Below are 14,235 nucleotides of genomic sequence, written 5' to 3'. Positions count from 1 at the left end.
CTAACCCTAAACCTAACATTAAACCTAACCTAGCGCTAACCCTATAGTTAGAACGATAAATATATGGATATCCATATATCAATAGTTCTATCTATTCATATATCTATCGTTCTGTCTATCTATATATCTATCTTTCTATAAATCCATATATCTATCCTTCTACCTATTGTTCTCTCTATCCATATATCTATCGTTCTAACCCTAACCCTAACCCTAACCCTATCCCTAACCCTAACGCTAACCCTAACCCTAACAACCCTAACCCTATCGCTGACCTTAACCCTAACCCTAACCCTAACGCTAACCCTTATCCTAACCCTAACCCTAATCCTAACTGTAACCCTAACCCTAACCTAAAATTCATGCATTTACACAATTCAAAATTTCTTGGATTAAACAATCGCAATTAATATTCTAAATACAATTTGTTAGATCACTGCGTCATTTTTTCACTCCAAAAATTTCCTAATAACGAATAAAATATATAAAACTACAGAAGTAAATATTTTCTCCCTAATAAAATCTAATTTCCTCTTTCTAATACAAATCCTTTCAACTCCTACTTTCTCTTATGAACCTTTACGAACAATCCAACAACAAATACAAAAAGAAAGGAAGGAGATACACTGACAGTAAAAGAAAATTATTTCAGTATCAAAACTGAAACAATCACCTTTCGATACTGTAATGATAGATACTAAATGACAGATACTTTGCCCCTCTAAAATTAACTATTTCTATTCCTCTTACACATCGTTTCAATTGCTACTTTCTCTTATGAACGCTTACGAACGATCCAAGAAAAAAGACAAAGAAACGAAGGAGAGTGAGAGTCAAATAAACAGACACACTACCAATCATACGTAAATACACACATATATATGTACCTATGGCCACCAATGACCTCATTCTAATTGGCGGGAATTGTAAGTTTACTTTCCATTTCTAATTCCGTCTTTCACCAGCGAGACATCTTTTTCAAATACGATCGACAAACATTTATTCCCTACAAACTGTGAGTTTTTGGAAAATATTTTTGTAAATCTTGAGATTAACACCCGCACCATTACCTACCTAACCCTAACCCTAACAAACCCTAACCCTAACACTGTACCCTAACTCTAACACTGTACCCTAACCCTAACACTGTAGTGAAAATCGTACGGGTGTTAATCTGAAAATTTAACAATCTTTTTTAAAATACTTTTACTTACTAACATTTTTTTTTTAGTGTGTGTGTGTGTTGCCCATATATATATATATATATATATATATATATACACTTAAGACTTAGTTGTGGGCTGGGACTTTGATCGGCAGAGGTCATTATTATTATTATTTATTATTATTATTATTATTATTATTATTTAAAATTTTTCCCACAAGGGCAGCTTCGGCCAGGTGGAGAATAGTCGATTATATCGACTCCTGTGTTCAACTGCTACTTATTTTTTAGACCCCGAAAGGATGAAAGGCAAAGTCGACTTCGGCGGAATCTGAACTCAGAACGTAGAAATGGGCACAAACCTCCCGTCGCTGCACTGATTCTGCAGAACAGGGTTGAGTGCGAAAACCAACTTTAAAGTGTAAATATAGATGTTTTTGAATACACACTCATACATACATACGTACAAATACACACATACATACAGATACCTGTCAGTCTCTTCCAAATACGATCGAGAGTCAAACATTTATTCCTTACAAATTGAATTTTTTTAATATCTTTCTTAAAACGCATTTACTTACTACCATATATATATATACACACAGAATGCACATCAATACACACATACATACAAATACCTGTCATTTTTTTAATCTACACATGTGCACGCATTGCTATTTTATAACTGTCTTCCATTCTCCCTTCCTCTTTCTTCATTGCTTCCGTTCTCTATTCCTTTCTCCCCCTCTCTCTCTTTACCTCTCCCCTTTCTTACTCGAACCCTAACCCTATCCCTAACCCTAAACCTAACCCTAACCCTAACCCTAAACCTAACATTAAACCTAACCTAGCGCTAACCCTATAGTTAGAACGATAAATATATGGATATCCATATATCAATAGTTCTATCTATTCATATATCTATCGTTCTGTCTATCTATATATCTATCTTTCTATAAATCCATATATCTATCCTTCTACCTATTGTTCTCTCTATCCATATATCTATCGTTCTAACCCTAACCCTAACCCTAACCCTATCCCTAACCCTAACGCTAACCCTAACCCTAACAACCCTAACCCTATCGCTGACCTTAACCCTAACCCTAACCCTAACGCTAACCCTTATCCTAACCCTAACCCTAATCCTAACTGTAACCCTAACCCTAACCTAAAATTCATGCATTTACACAATTCAAAATTTCTTGGATTAAACAATCGCAATTAATATTCTAAATACAATTTGTTAGATCACTGCGTCATTTTTTCACTCCAAAAATTTCCTAATAACGAATAAAATATATAAAACTACAGAAGTAAATATTTTCTCCCTAATAAAATCTAATTTCCTCTTTCTAATACAAATCCTTTCAACTACTTTCTCTTATGAAGCTTTACGAACAATCCAACAACAAATACAAAAAGAAAGGAAGGAGAGACACTGACAGTAAAAGGAAACTATTTCAGTATCAAAGCTGAAACAATCACATTTCGATACTGTAATGACAGTTTCACTTTAATGGTTTCATTTTAATACTACATACATATATACATACATGCCTCATTCTAATTGGCGGGAATTGTAAGTTATTTCTAACTCGTCCTTCACCATGATAACAACAGAAAAAAATAGTCAGACATCTTTTTCAAATACGATCGACAAACATTTATTCCCTACAAACTGTGAGTTTTTTGGAAAATCTTTTCGTAAATCTTGAGATTAACACCCGCACGATTACCTACCTAACCCTAAAACCCCAATTCTAACACTGTAGTGAAAATCGTGCGGGTGTTAATCTGAACATTTAACAATCTTTTTTAAAACACTTTTACTTACTAACATTTTTTTATTTAGTGTGTGTGTGTGTGTGTGTTGCCCATATATATATATATACACTTAAGACTTAGTTGTGGGTTGGGACTTTCATCGGCAGAGGTCATTATTATTACGACCATATATATACACACACAGAATGCACATTAATACACACATACATACAAATACCTATCATTCTTTTTTATTTAGTATGTGTGTGTGTGTGTGTGTGTGTTGCCCATTTTAATATATAATGCTGAAGTTCTGTATCTGTGTGAAGCCTTTTTCAAAGTTTATAGAAATCCACATTTTCCACTTTTTCGTCCTGACCCTAACACTCTAGTGAAAATCGTGCTGGTGTTAATCTGAAAATTCAACAATCTCTTTTAAAACACTTTTACTTACTAACATTTTTTTATTTAGTGTCTGTGTGTGTTGCCCATATATATATATACACTTAAGACTTAGTTGTGGGTTGGAGTTTGATCGGCAGACGTCATTATTATTATTATTATTATTATTATTATTATTATTATTTTAAATTTTTCCCACAAGGGCTGCTTCGGGGAGGTGGAGAATAGTCGATTATATCGACCCCTGTGTCCAACTGGACTTAGTTGTGGGTTGGGACTTTCATCGGCAGAGGTCATTATTATTACGACCATATATATTTGGGTTAGGGTTTTAGGGTTAGGGTTAGGGTTACGATCAGGGTTAGTGTTATGGTTACGGTTTTAGGGTCAGGGTTAAGGTTTAAGGATTACGGTTACGTAATCGTGCAGGTATTAATCTGAAAAATTACCGAAATGTGAAAACTACCGACCCTGCCAACTGTTATAACTTTTGTTGTTCTCTTTAATACGTACATAGATTATGCCTCCAAACAAGACAACTTGCTGGGGAAAGAAAGCAACCGATTTAAAAAGACAGCAACAGACTGCATCAATTCAACACATTCCAGAAGCTACTTTGAACATAATGCAAAATGGTGCATCAACATCTACTGCCCAATCTGATACAATTCTGGCAGAACTGTGTAGCAACAGATCACATTTTCATCTAGCAAGATTTATTGTAGATGGCGTAATAAGTCACACCCGGACAACGTCGGGTTATACTGCTAGTCATAGATAAAAGTCAACTTCGTTATATTTAAGCTCTTATTTTTTCTGCAAAAACCTATTCTGACATTAAATGAGACAACTTCCAGTACGAATGTTTACATTTTGTACGTCTTTATTCAACAACAAAAACTTCTAAAGAAATTCTGGAAACAATTTACTCATGGCATTTACGCATCCCTAAAGTTTATTTTAATTTTTGGTGCTCCAGCATGGCCACAGTCAAATGACTGAAACAAATATAAGAATAAAAGAAGATATGTTATTTTATTCTTTTATTCTTTTACTTGTTTTTTTACTGTGGCCATGCTGAGGCACCGCCTTTAGTCGAATAAATCGACCCCAGGACTTATTCTTTGTAAGCCTAGTCTCATTTGCCAAACCGCTAAGTTACGGGGACGTAAATACACCAACATCAGTTGTCAAGCAATGGCGAAGGGACAAGCACAGACACACAAATACGTATATATGTGTGTGTGAGGGACTTCTTTCAGTTTCCATCTACCAAATCCACTCATAAGTCTTTGGTCGGCCCGAGGCTATAGTAGAAGACACTTGCCCAAGGTGCCATGCAGTGGGACTGAATCCGGAACCATATGGTAGGGAAGCAAGCTTCTTACCCCTCAGCCACTCTACATATAAAATAATAACAATAATATATATGCCGACAGACAGATAGATGAATAGATGTGTGTGTCTGTGTGTGTCTGTGTCTGTGTGTGTCTGTGTCTTTGCGTCTATGCTTGTGCTTGAAAGTAGCTTTTTTTTCAACTTAACTGTAACCTACATCATCAAAACGAGAAAGTTATGAGGAAACAAATTGAGGTGTGTGGATCACCCGACATTCCTCTCTCCACTCCGAAAAAGTTTTCCACGACAAATTCAGATATAATTTTAAGGTACTTGCAGAAAATTTCATTAAAAAATGCCCATTTTTCTGAAAGTATTGAGGAAACAAATCCTCACATCCGCCCCCTCCAAAAAACCTTTTCACAACAAATCCCAATATAATTGTAATCTACACTATCTGAAACATATTTGAAGAAAATTTCTTTTAAAAAAAATCCCTTTTTCAGAAAGCTATGAGGAAACAAATTCAGTGAGAAATACTTTAGCTGAAAAATATGAGAAAAATGTTTGCATTTGGTACAATTGACATAAGTAAATCAAAACTACTTTTCTTATTCAGCTTTCTATTTTTCCAACAACATCTAACAAATATGAAAGGGGATTCGAATCGACACAATGTGGCTGACATTGAATTAAATTTATAATTTGGATAATGTTTTTTTTCTGATATGTCTGTTAAAAAGAAGCAGTGCAAAGAATTGGGCAATCTTTTTGTTTCCAGAGGAAGTATTAAAATTGACGTTAAAAGGTACTATCTTGCAGTGTAAGATGAATATGTCGCAGAGAATAAAAGTTATTTTTGTGACTGAGTCGAGAAGTCAAAGTGTTTAATAACAAAAAAAATCTAAAAACCACATTTTGATAATAAAAAATATATTAAGCTGGAATTTATAAGAATTTTCTAGGTAGTGCAGACGTTAATAATTGCTTCCTTTTAGTAAAAGTCACACAATTCATGCTAATTTGTTTGCAGCTTTATAATATAGATTATTTAGGTGATGAGTTAGCAGAATCTTTAACACGTCGGAAAAAATGCTTAGCTGCATTTTTTCAATTCTTTACTTTCTAAGTTCAAATCCTTTCATCTTTTTAGATTCGATAAAATAAAGTACCATTCAAATACTGGGGTCGATGTAAATGACGAAGCTTCACCCTCTAAAATTTGCTGGTCTTGTGCCAATATTTGAAACAACCACTATTATTATTAGAAGTAGTATAATATTGAATGTGTGATATAGTAAAAGATTAAGATTTTTTTTATTATGAAATTTTCTCTAAATTAATTAGACACTTTACAAGTATGAATTCATCAGAAGAAAAATTATGCACAGTACCAACAACGAGAATCGAATTACGCATCTGTTTTGTTGCAATCTGGTCAACTGTGTTACTCATTATACCAATGTGCCCTCAGGACTTTTCATCAACTCAAATTAGTACCTATAATGTGTCACTACACGAGCCATTAATCTATCTTGTTTCTCATACGAGAGAATCATAGTTATTTTGTTTTACTTAACCTTAAGCTGGAGAGTTATCATTCCGTTTTTATTTTCATTATTCATTAGGTTGTGAGATAAATTTATTCGCTTCTTTCCAATGTCATTTGAATTAACACAAAAATATTTTTATCGTAGTATTTCATGGCTTCTTGTAACTCTGTTCTTCCTCTACAACTTTTGTTTATCGTTTTTGAAATTTGAATAAATTTTATCTCTCTTCAGATATATGACAATGAAGTGCCAAGTAGAAAAACAAGCATTTTCGACGCCTGCAACTCTTCACTTTTAGTCAAGTTTTCAAAGCTGCCAAAGTCACAGTAGCATATACGGAGAATGCACTATCACTGAAAGAACTGCACAGAGATGGTTTTCACGTTTCGAGGATCGGAAGTTCAACCTCACAGACTCCCTGCATTCCGGCCAACAGGTTCAGTTCAATGAAGATCGATTGAATGAGTTCGTTCAACGAGGATCCGCATCAATCCACTAGGGAATGGATCTAGCAAATGAGATGCTCTCATGATAACGTCGCCTATTATCTTCACTTGATTGGTAATTCAACTGAAACAACCTGACCAGCTACATGACGTGCTTCTTCAACAAGACAGCGCTCAACCTCACTTCTCTAATTTGGCCACAAATGCTATTCAAGAGCTCGGTTGCGAAGTTCTACCGCACCCACCGTATTCTCTTGATACAGTGCCTTCAGATGATCGTCTTTTTCGATCGCTCTATAAGTTTTCAGAGCATTTCGTTCAACAATGACGTGGAACTAAAAACGTGACTTGATGGTTTCTTCGAGTCAAATCCCAATGATTTCTATTGACAAGGAATTGGCAAGCTCGTGGAGTGTTGGCATGAAGTCGTGAACAATGAAGGAGAATGTATTATTGACGGATTTGTTAAAATCGTTTGTGACTAATAAGGAATAAAATAAATTGAAAAAAGCAAATGAACGAATTCATCTGGACAGTCCGGTATAATCTTACATATTTTTCACTTATACAATTCTCCATATCATTATTTTTGAAGTAACTGCAACATATCAATTCTTGTAAGAGATGATGTTGTAAATAGTTAAGATGTTTGATTACAAAATAATATTTTAATTCAATTTGATTAGATATTTCCGAAGCACCAATCCAATACAGGAGAGATAGGTACAAAATCACTCGTGACATCGAAAACTACATCCATCTCTTCATCTAACCATCCATCTATCCATCCGTCCGTCCGTTCATCCATCCATTCATAAACACATGTATGCATGCATACATACATACATACCCTTAACGAGAACAGCCGCATATTTGGAGAGGGAAAGAATTTATAGAGTACACGATGAATAATCTTTAAAATTAATGCTAAAAGTACCAGGTTGAGTCAAAAGGTATTTCGTATTTTAAGCCTTAATTAAGAGTTGAAACAAATTACATTAAAAAACAACCGTTTATTCATCAAAATATATCCCATATAGTATATTGCCTGTTGCAGTCGTTGTGCCAGAAGCTTAATTCCATGCTTTAAGCGTTTGACTGGTTTAGAGGCAAAAAAAAAAAAACTCCCTGCACCCGTTTTCAGCCTCATTCACATTGTCGAACCTCCGTCTGAGCAAGGCATGAGCCATGGCTCGGGAAAGGTGGTAAACTGATGGTGTAAGATCTGGACTGTATGCAGGGTGAAGCAGTATTTCCAGCCCCTTAAGTTCTTCGAGATTGCGCTTGGTCACATTGATTGTGTACTGGAGCATTGTCATGTTGCAGAAGCGCGCCTTTTCGATTGATCAATGTCGGGTAGCGAGCTTTCAAAGCATTTCATACTCGCTGCAGCAGTTGAGCATAATGGTTAGTGTTCACATCAAGACCATCTGGGACAAGCTCAAAATACAACAACCCCTCAAAATTCCACCACATACTCAACATGACTTTCTGTTCAAGCTACCCTCGTTTGACAACAGGTTCTGAAACCTAAGCGGAACGCAGCCATTGATTTTTCCTATTAGAATTACGAAAATAGTTCCATTTTTCATCCCCAGTTATAATTCAGTGCCTAGCCAGCTGTTGTTTGCAAATGTTCAACCTAGCCATTGAATCATTGAACCTAGCCATTGGTCAGTTCAAGAAGAACTTCTCAACTGCACCTGTTCACAAGGACGAGCTTATGGATGTTTTGACTGATGGTGCTTTGTGAAGAACCAAGTTCTGCCGGCAATGTGCGAGTGCTTGTGCTTGGGCGTTGTTCAACCATTCCAAACAAAGCCTCATTTTCCACAACAGAAAGTCTCCCTGACCTTGGCTTGTCTTCAAGGATGGTGTCACCTTGCTTGAAACGTCTGAACTAGTTTCGTGTCACACGTTCGTCGACAGTTCTTGGGCCTACCACATCATTAATTTCTTTTGCTGCTGCTCATGCATTCAGTCCTTTTTTTCCTGCAGGTAGTGTAAAATGGCTCTAAATGCAATTTTTTCATCACTCATTATCAAAACTGTAAAATAAAGAATAAAGATCAATGCTTATATGTTAAATATGAAAATAAAGAATGAACGATTAGACAAGTTGTATCAAACTAATGGTGTAACACGGAGACACAAGTTGCAAAACCCATCAATGAAATCCAAAAATGAAAATAAAAAAAACGTCAGCCGTGTTAAATAATTGGTTATTCTTCTGATCAAATTCACTAAAGAAACCTTTTATTCACACTATTAATGACGTTCATCACAAGCATGAATTCCCCCACGGCTGGGAACGACATCGACATTGCCAGAATTGAATCGGAGTAAAACATCGACAGTTTCAAAGAATCGATGTATACATCGAGAAAAGTAAACAAAATCTTTTTAGTTTTGGTTATAGAAGAAATCATAATTTTAGAATGTATTTTTATTTTGAATTATAAACTTTTAGCTGCAGTGGTTTTAAAGTCTCTCTTGGTTTACCACGGAATGTTGCATATCATTTATATAACATGTGTCGCACGTTAACTGGTGGAAATAATACAAGAATCAAACTTTAAAATAACAGCAAGACTTTATCCCTCTGCTAAATAATACAGTGGACCAAATAACACGTCACGAATTCTGTTGGTTGTATCCATCGTTAGGATAATTCCGCTCTGGCCGTCGTTGGTTACAAGTGCTTCGTTAAAACAGCAGGAAGATATCATGACGCGTCCTCTAGTAACTCTCTCACCTCTCTGCCTTAGAAGTTTTGTTAACCCAATCTATATACAAACATGAGCTCTAGATTAGTTATTTCAGAATGTATTACGCACAACGTGATTGGATCCGAGATCCATATCTCGTGCAATTGTACAGGACTCAACCAAATGTTCCAAGCTCACGTGATAAGTCAAATGACCAACGATTAAAGATTCACGCGTGGAGCCTATAAAAAGCTTGTCGACTAAAAATGCCACAACAGGAATTAGGTCTCGCTACGAACTCAATAATAACTTCCTAATTACTATCAAAAGGCAAAAAAAGATCGCCTCTGTTGGCTATATATATTATCGTTTGTCTTTTACTTGTCTCAGTCACTGGACTGCGTCCATGCTGGGGCACTGCCTTTAAGGGTTTTAGTTGAACGAATAGATCCAAATATCTGGTTTTGAAGATTCCTTGTGTGAATTCGTTTTGAAACAAATTTTGTTGTTGCCTGGGGAGAGTTACAGTGCCTATTCTATTAATCTCTTTGGCCGAACCACTAAGTTATGGGGATGTAAACAAAGTAACATTGGTTTCGGAGGGGGGGGGCATGGACACACACACATCTATATATACAACGGGCTTCCACGCAGTTTCCGTCTACCAAATTCACTCATAAGGCATAAGTCGACCCAGGGGTAGAATGGAAGACACTTTCCCAAGGTGTTACACAGTGGGTCTGAACCTGAAACCAAGTAGTTGCAAGCAAGCATCTTAACCTCACAGTCATGTCTGCGCCTATGGGTATGTCTTAAATTACTTCATTGCAAAATAATTACACCAGCAAACATTGTTGAATGCAATGTAGAAGTCACTCATGGTGATTTTTTCTTTGAAAATGATCAGTGTAATTTTATTTCTAAAAATGTAAACACTTCTCAAATAACACTTCATAGGTATTCTCCACGATTGGACATGACTTCAGCAAGGAGCCGAGACCCTGCTGTTACTATGCATCATGACAAACAAGAGTAGAAGATGCTTCCCTAAGGTGTTCCGTGGTGGGAGTGAACCCAAAACCAAATAGCTGCAAAGCTTCTTAACCACACAGCCATGTCTGTACTGATTGTTATGCCTTACATTTCTTCACAGCAAAACCATTTCACCAACAAACTGTGGGGATGAGCTGGAAAAAGAGGGTCATGATTTCAATGGTCAAGGGACTGACCGGAAGAGGAAGCGTGAGAAGGAAAGTGCAGAGAGGAGGGACAGCAGAAGGTCGTCCTCTTTTAGCCGGCCGAGCATTGCAAATGGACATGAGGGAATTCGCTCTTGGGATGGAGACAGCAGCTGCTTATTACTGTGTGACAGGGTCGGGCAGGATCGCCGGAGCGACTACTACTAGAAGGGCGCAGACGAAAGAGGAAGGTAGGTGAACCTCTTTTCATTTCCCATGCACGACACAAACATTTGTCGAATGAAATGTAGAAGTTACTCATGGTAATTTTTCTACGAAAAATGATGAGCGTAATTTTATTCCTGAAAATGTAAACACTACTCAAATAATACTACACAGGTAGCATATGACTTCAACAAGGAACCAAGCACCCCCACTGTTCCTATGCATGCCTAACAATCAGATTGACCATTCTGCTGCTAATATATCATCTCGTAATCAGGCTGCCTGTCAGTAAGCTTTACAGTAACAGCGACAATATGAAATATATACAAGCTGAAAAGTGAGGATTAACTGGAGCGCATTTTCAGGGAAATCTTTCAAAAGATTATTTCATTTTGAAAACTCAAAGTAAATAAAAGACTGCTTCTATCAACATAAATTTTAAAAAATCTAAATCGGTGCTTTTCAACCATTTTTTACCTGTGGATTCCTTTGATGGCTATTTTACTCGAGTAGATCCTCCTAACCATTCAATGTTTAAACAATCATATAAGATTTTTAGAATTATGACTCAGTGGTTAGTGTTAGGTTCACAATAATGAGGTGGTGAGTTTGATTCCTGGACCAGGCAGTGTGTTGGGTTCTTGAGCAAGACACTTTATTTCACATTGTTCCAGTTCACTCAGCTGTGGAAATGAGTTGCGACGTCACTGGTGCCAAACTGTATTGACCTTTGCCTTTCCCTTGAATGACATCAGTGGTGTGGAGAAGGAAGGCTGGTCTTCCATAAATAACCTTGCCCAGAATTGCATCTCAGAGGGGAACTTTCTAGGTGCAATCCCATAGTCATTCATGATCGAAGGAGGTCTTTACTTGCTAGATATTAGAAGAAAATGTATTTAAAAAATTGTTTAAATATTTTGTTATCTGTACTATAACTGCATTATTTACGTCTGTGTGTGTATGTATCAAAATCTTGTCAACAAACTTCTCCACAACCATTGGACCGGTTTCAACCAAACTTGGTGTGAGGAACCGTGGGTACTGGGAGAGTGTCAACATCTATATGGGATGATTTATTTTGAAATAGCTATGAAAAAATATGACATCATCCCTTCCTTCCTTATTCATCTATCACCCCTTCCTTTTTCATTCATAAACACAAGAGTATTATTATAGTAGATTATCTCGGTAACCATGGGAGCTATGAAAAATATACAAAGCCCAGCATCACCACCAGATCATTCTACACATCTGTGTAATTTTTCGCGCAATTCCACCCAGCCGTTTGACTGTGAATCCCAAGACAAGAAAGAATCGTCCATGTCAAATTTTTAGTGAAAAGTGGGTTATACATCTTTAGATGTATACCTGACTTTCCTATATAAAATCAGAAATTAACGGAACGCTGAACTCCAGACTATCAACACAAACAACATTTATTCAAGGTGGAATATATACATCTTTAGCTCTTGTTTGTTGATACGTCTTCTGTGTGTGTGAGCATGGTTGTTGGGACGTTGGTATGTAGATGTGAGCGAGCTGTCTAGCGTAAGTTCGAAAGATGGAGGGAGACAGCTAAACACGTCCTTGCTCAATCGCTGGCCAGCAAGAAAGAGACAGATCAAAGCGGGAAAGCTTGGTTGCTGAATTCCACGCATGCGTGAGACTACGCATGCGCACAGCGTTACTACAGGGCTCCCTTGCCAGTGCGGAACGCACGATAATATAAATCTGTTGGAACGCCTGAGGCAGGATGGCCACTGAAAACCACCCACAAGATGTAGCACAAACACACACAAAGAAAAATGAAATAAATTAAATGTACACTCGTGTGATACATGCATGCAATGTACAAATTGAAGGAATGAAAGAAAAACATGCAATATGGGCAGTAAATGCCACCTAGTAAAAAAACAAATCGTGATGACTACTGTCCAGGAACTGGAATCACGGAATGTGAAAGTCTGAGTGTTTGTTTTTACTGAAAGAAAAGAAAATGTATGAGTGCACAAGTGTGTGCGTGAGAAAAAAGACAGAACATATTAGAAGTGTCTGTATGTGTGGTGGTAATGATGTTGATGGTGGTAATGATGTCCTGTTGAAACTTGGCGACGTCGGGGGAATGCTTGTAGTTGGTAGTACTAGTTGTTGTCGTCGCGGTGGTAATCTTGGTTGAACGAAGCTGGTGGCGAAAAGGTCGCTCGGTGATGATGGTGTTTGAAGAGGTGCGCTTTTACAGACGGTCGACAGACAAATCTCTGTACGGCCATTAGCGAAAACCTCGAAGAAAATTTTCTTAACCCAAGATGAAAGAACGACCGTGCGAACTCAAAAAGGAGAAATGGTGACGAATGGAAAAACAGAGGACTCCTTTTATTTAAACGTGTCACACGGTCGAACACAAAATATATATCAAAGATGATATACAAATAATTATGTTATACTACGATAACATAAATAGCCAGTAATGAGACGATAGAAAAGACAACCGTATGAAATAAATAACAAGAGATATTTAGTGTGGCATAAAAGATGTATGTGTATGTGAGAGTGTGAATGCGACATATAAGAACGTAATAAAAGACAGGCCGTCTATATGTATGTGAGATATCACAGCAGATAGAAAGTCAGTACACGTGAGAGTTTTATACCAAGTTCTTGAGTACACAATTGGAAGTGTCGCAGGCTGTAATTCTTGTCTGTTTATTATCGTGGTGAAGCTAAGTCACCTAACAGAATCGAAGAGAGAGATTTGCCGCGGTGGTTTAGTTTGGTGTACATAGTAAGTCGTGTTGACTATGGTTGGAGATGTCGGTGGCGTTGGTGGTCATCGTTGCTTGGTAGTTCAGTCTCCATGCTGCGTTTGTTTCTTAGTCGGGGGTCACCACTTTAGTGGAAAGTGGGTTATACATCTTTAGATGTATACCTGACTTTCCTATATAAAATCAGAAATTAACGGAACGCTGAACTCCAGACTATCAACACAAACAACATTTATTCAAGGTGGAATATATACATCTTTAGCTCTTGTTTGTTGAGACGTCTTCTGTGTGTGTGAGTATGGTTGTTGGGACGTTGGTATGTAGATGTGAGCGAGCTGTCTAGCGTAAGTTCGAAAGATGGAGAGAGACAGCTAAACACGTCCTTGCTCAATCGCTGGCCAGCAAGAAATAGACAGATCAAAGCGGGAAAGCTTGGTTGTTGAATTCCACGCATGCGTGAGACTACGCATGCGTGAGACTACGCATGCGCACAGCGTTACTACAAATTTATGCATAGATATTACGTATTGAACTCACTCTCTCATACAATGTTACCCCACATAGCTCTCTCTCTCTTTGTATCTCTCTCTCTCTCTCTCTCTTTCTCACATATTTACTACTTCTCTTACTTCATTGTCTCTAAACCAGTTTCATTCTTCCCAATGTTTCTATTGGTGTCATTTAAAAA

At 37.1% G+C, this 14,235-nt stretch overlaps 1 long non-coding RNA gene across 1 annotated transcript; it reads right to left on the bottom strand.

Moving 5' to 3' along the window:
• Positions 1-7,673: 7,673 nt before the first annotated feature.
• Positions 7,674-13,943, bottom strand: LOC149135280 (uncharacterized). The gene is made up of 3 exons (XR_016242328.1): positions 13,437-13,943; positions 11,263-11,658; positions 7,674-8,722 (listed from the first exon to the last, which is right to left on the bottom strand). It is a non-coding gene; the product is annotated as an uncharacterized LOC149135280 (long non-coding RNA).
• Positions 13,944-14,235: the final 292 nt, after the last annotated feature.

This window comes from Octopus bimaculoides, chromosome 6, assembly GCF_046866305.1.
Source record: "Octopus bimaculoides isolate indiv1 chromosome 6, ASM4686630v1, whole genome shotgun sequence".
Taxonomy (NCBI): domain Eukaryota; kingdom Metazoa; phylum Mollusca; class Cephalopoda; order Octopoda; family Octopodidae; genus Octopus; species Octopus bimaculoides.
Note: the sequence above shows the minus strand (reverse complement) of the source record. Positions and strands in the feature narration are given on the sequence as shown.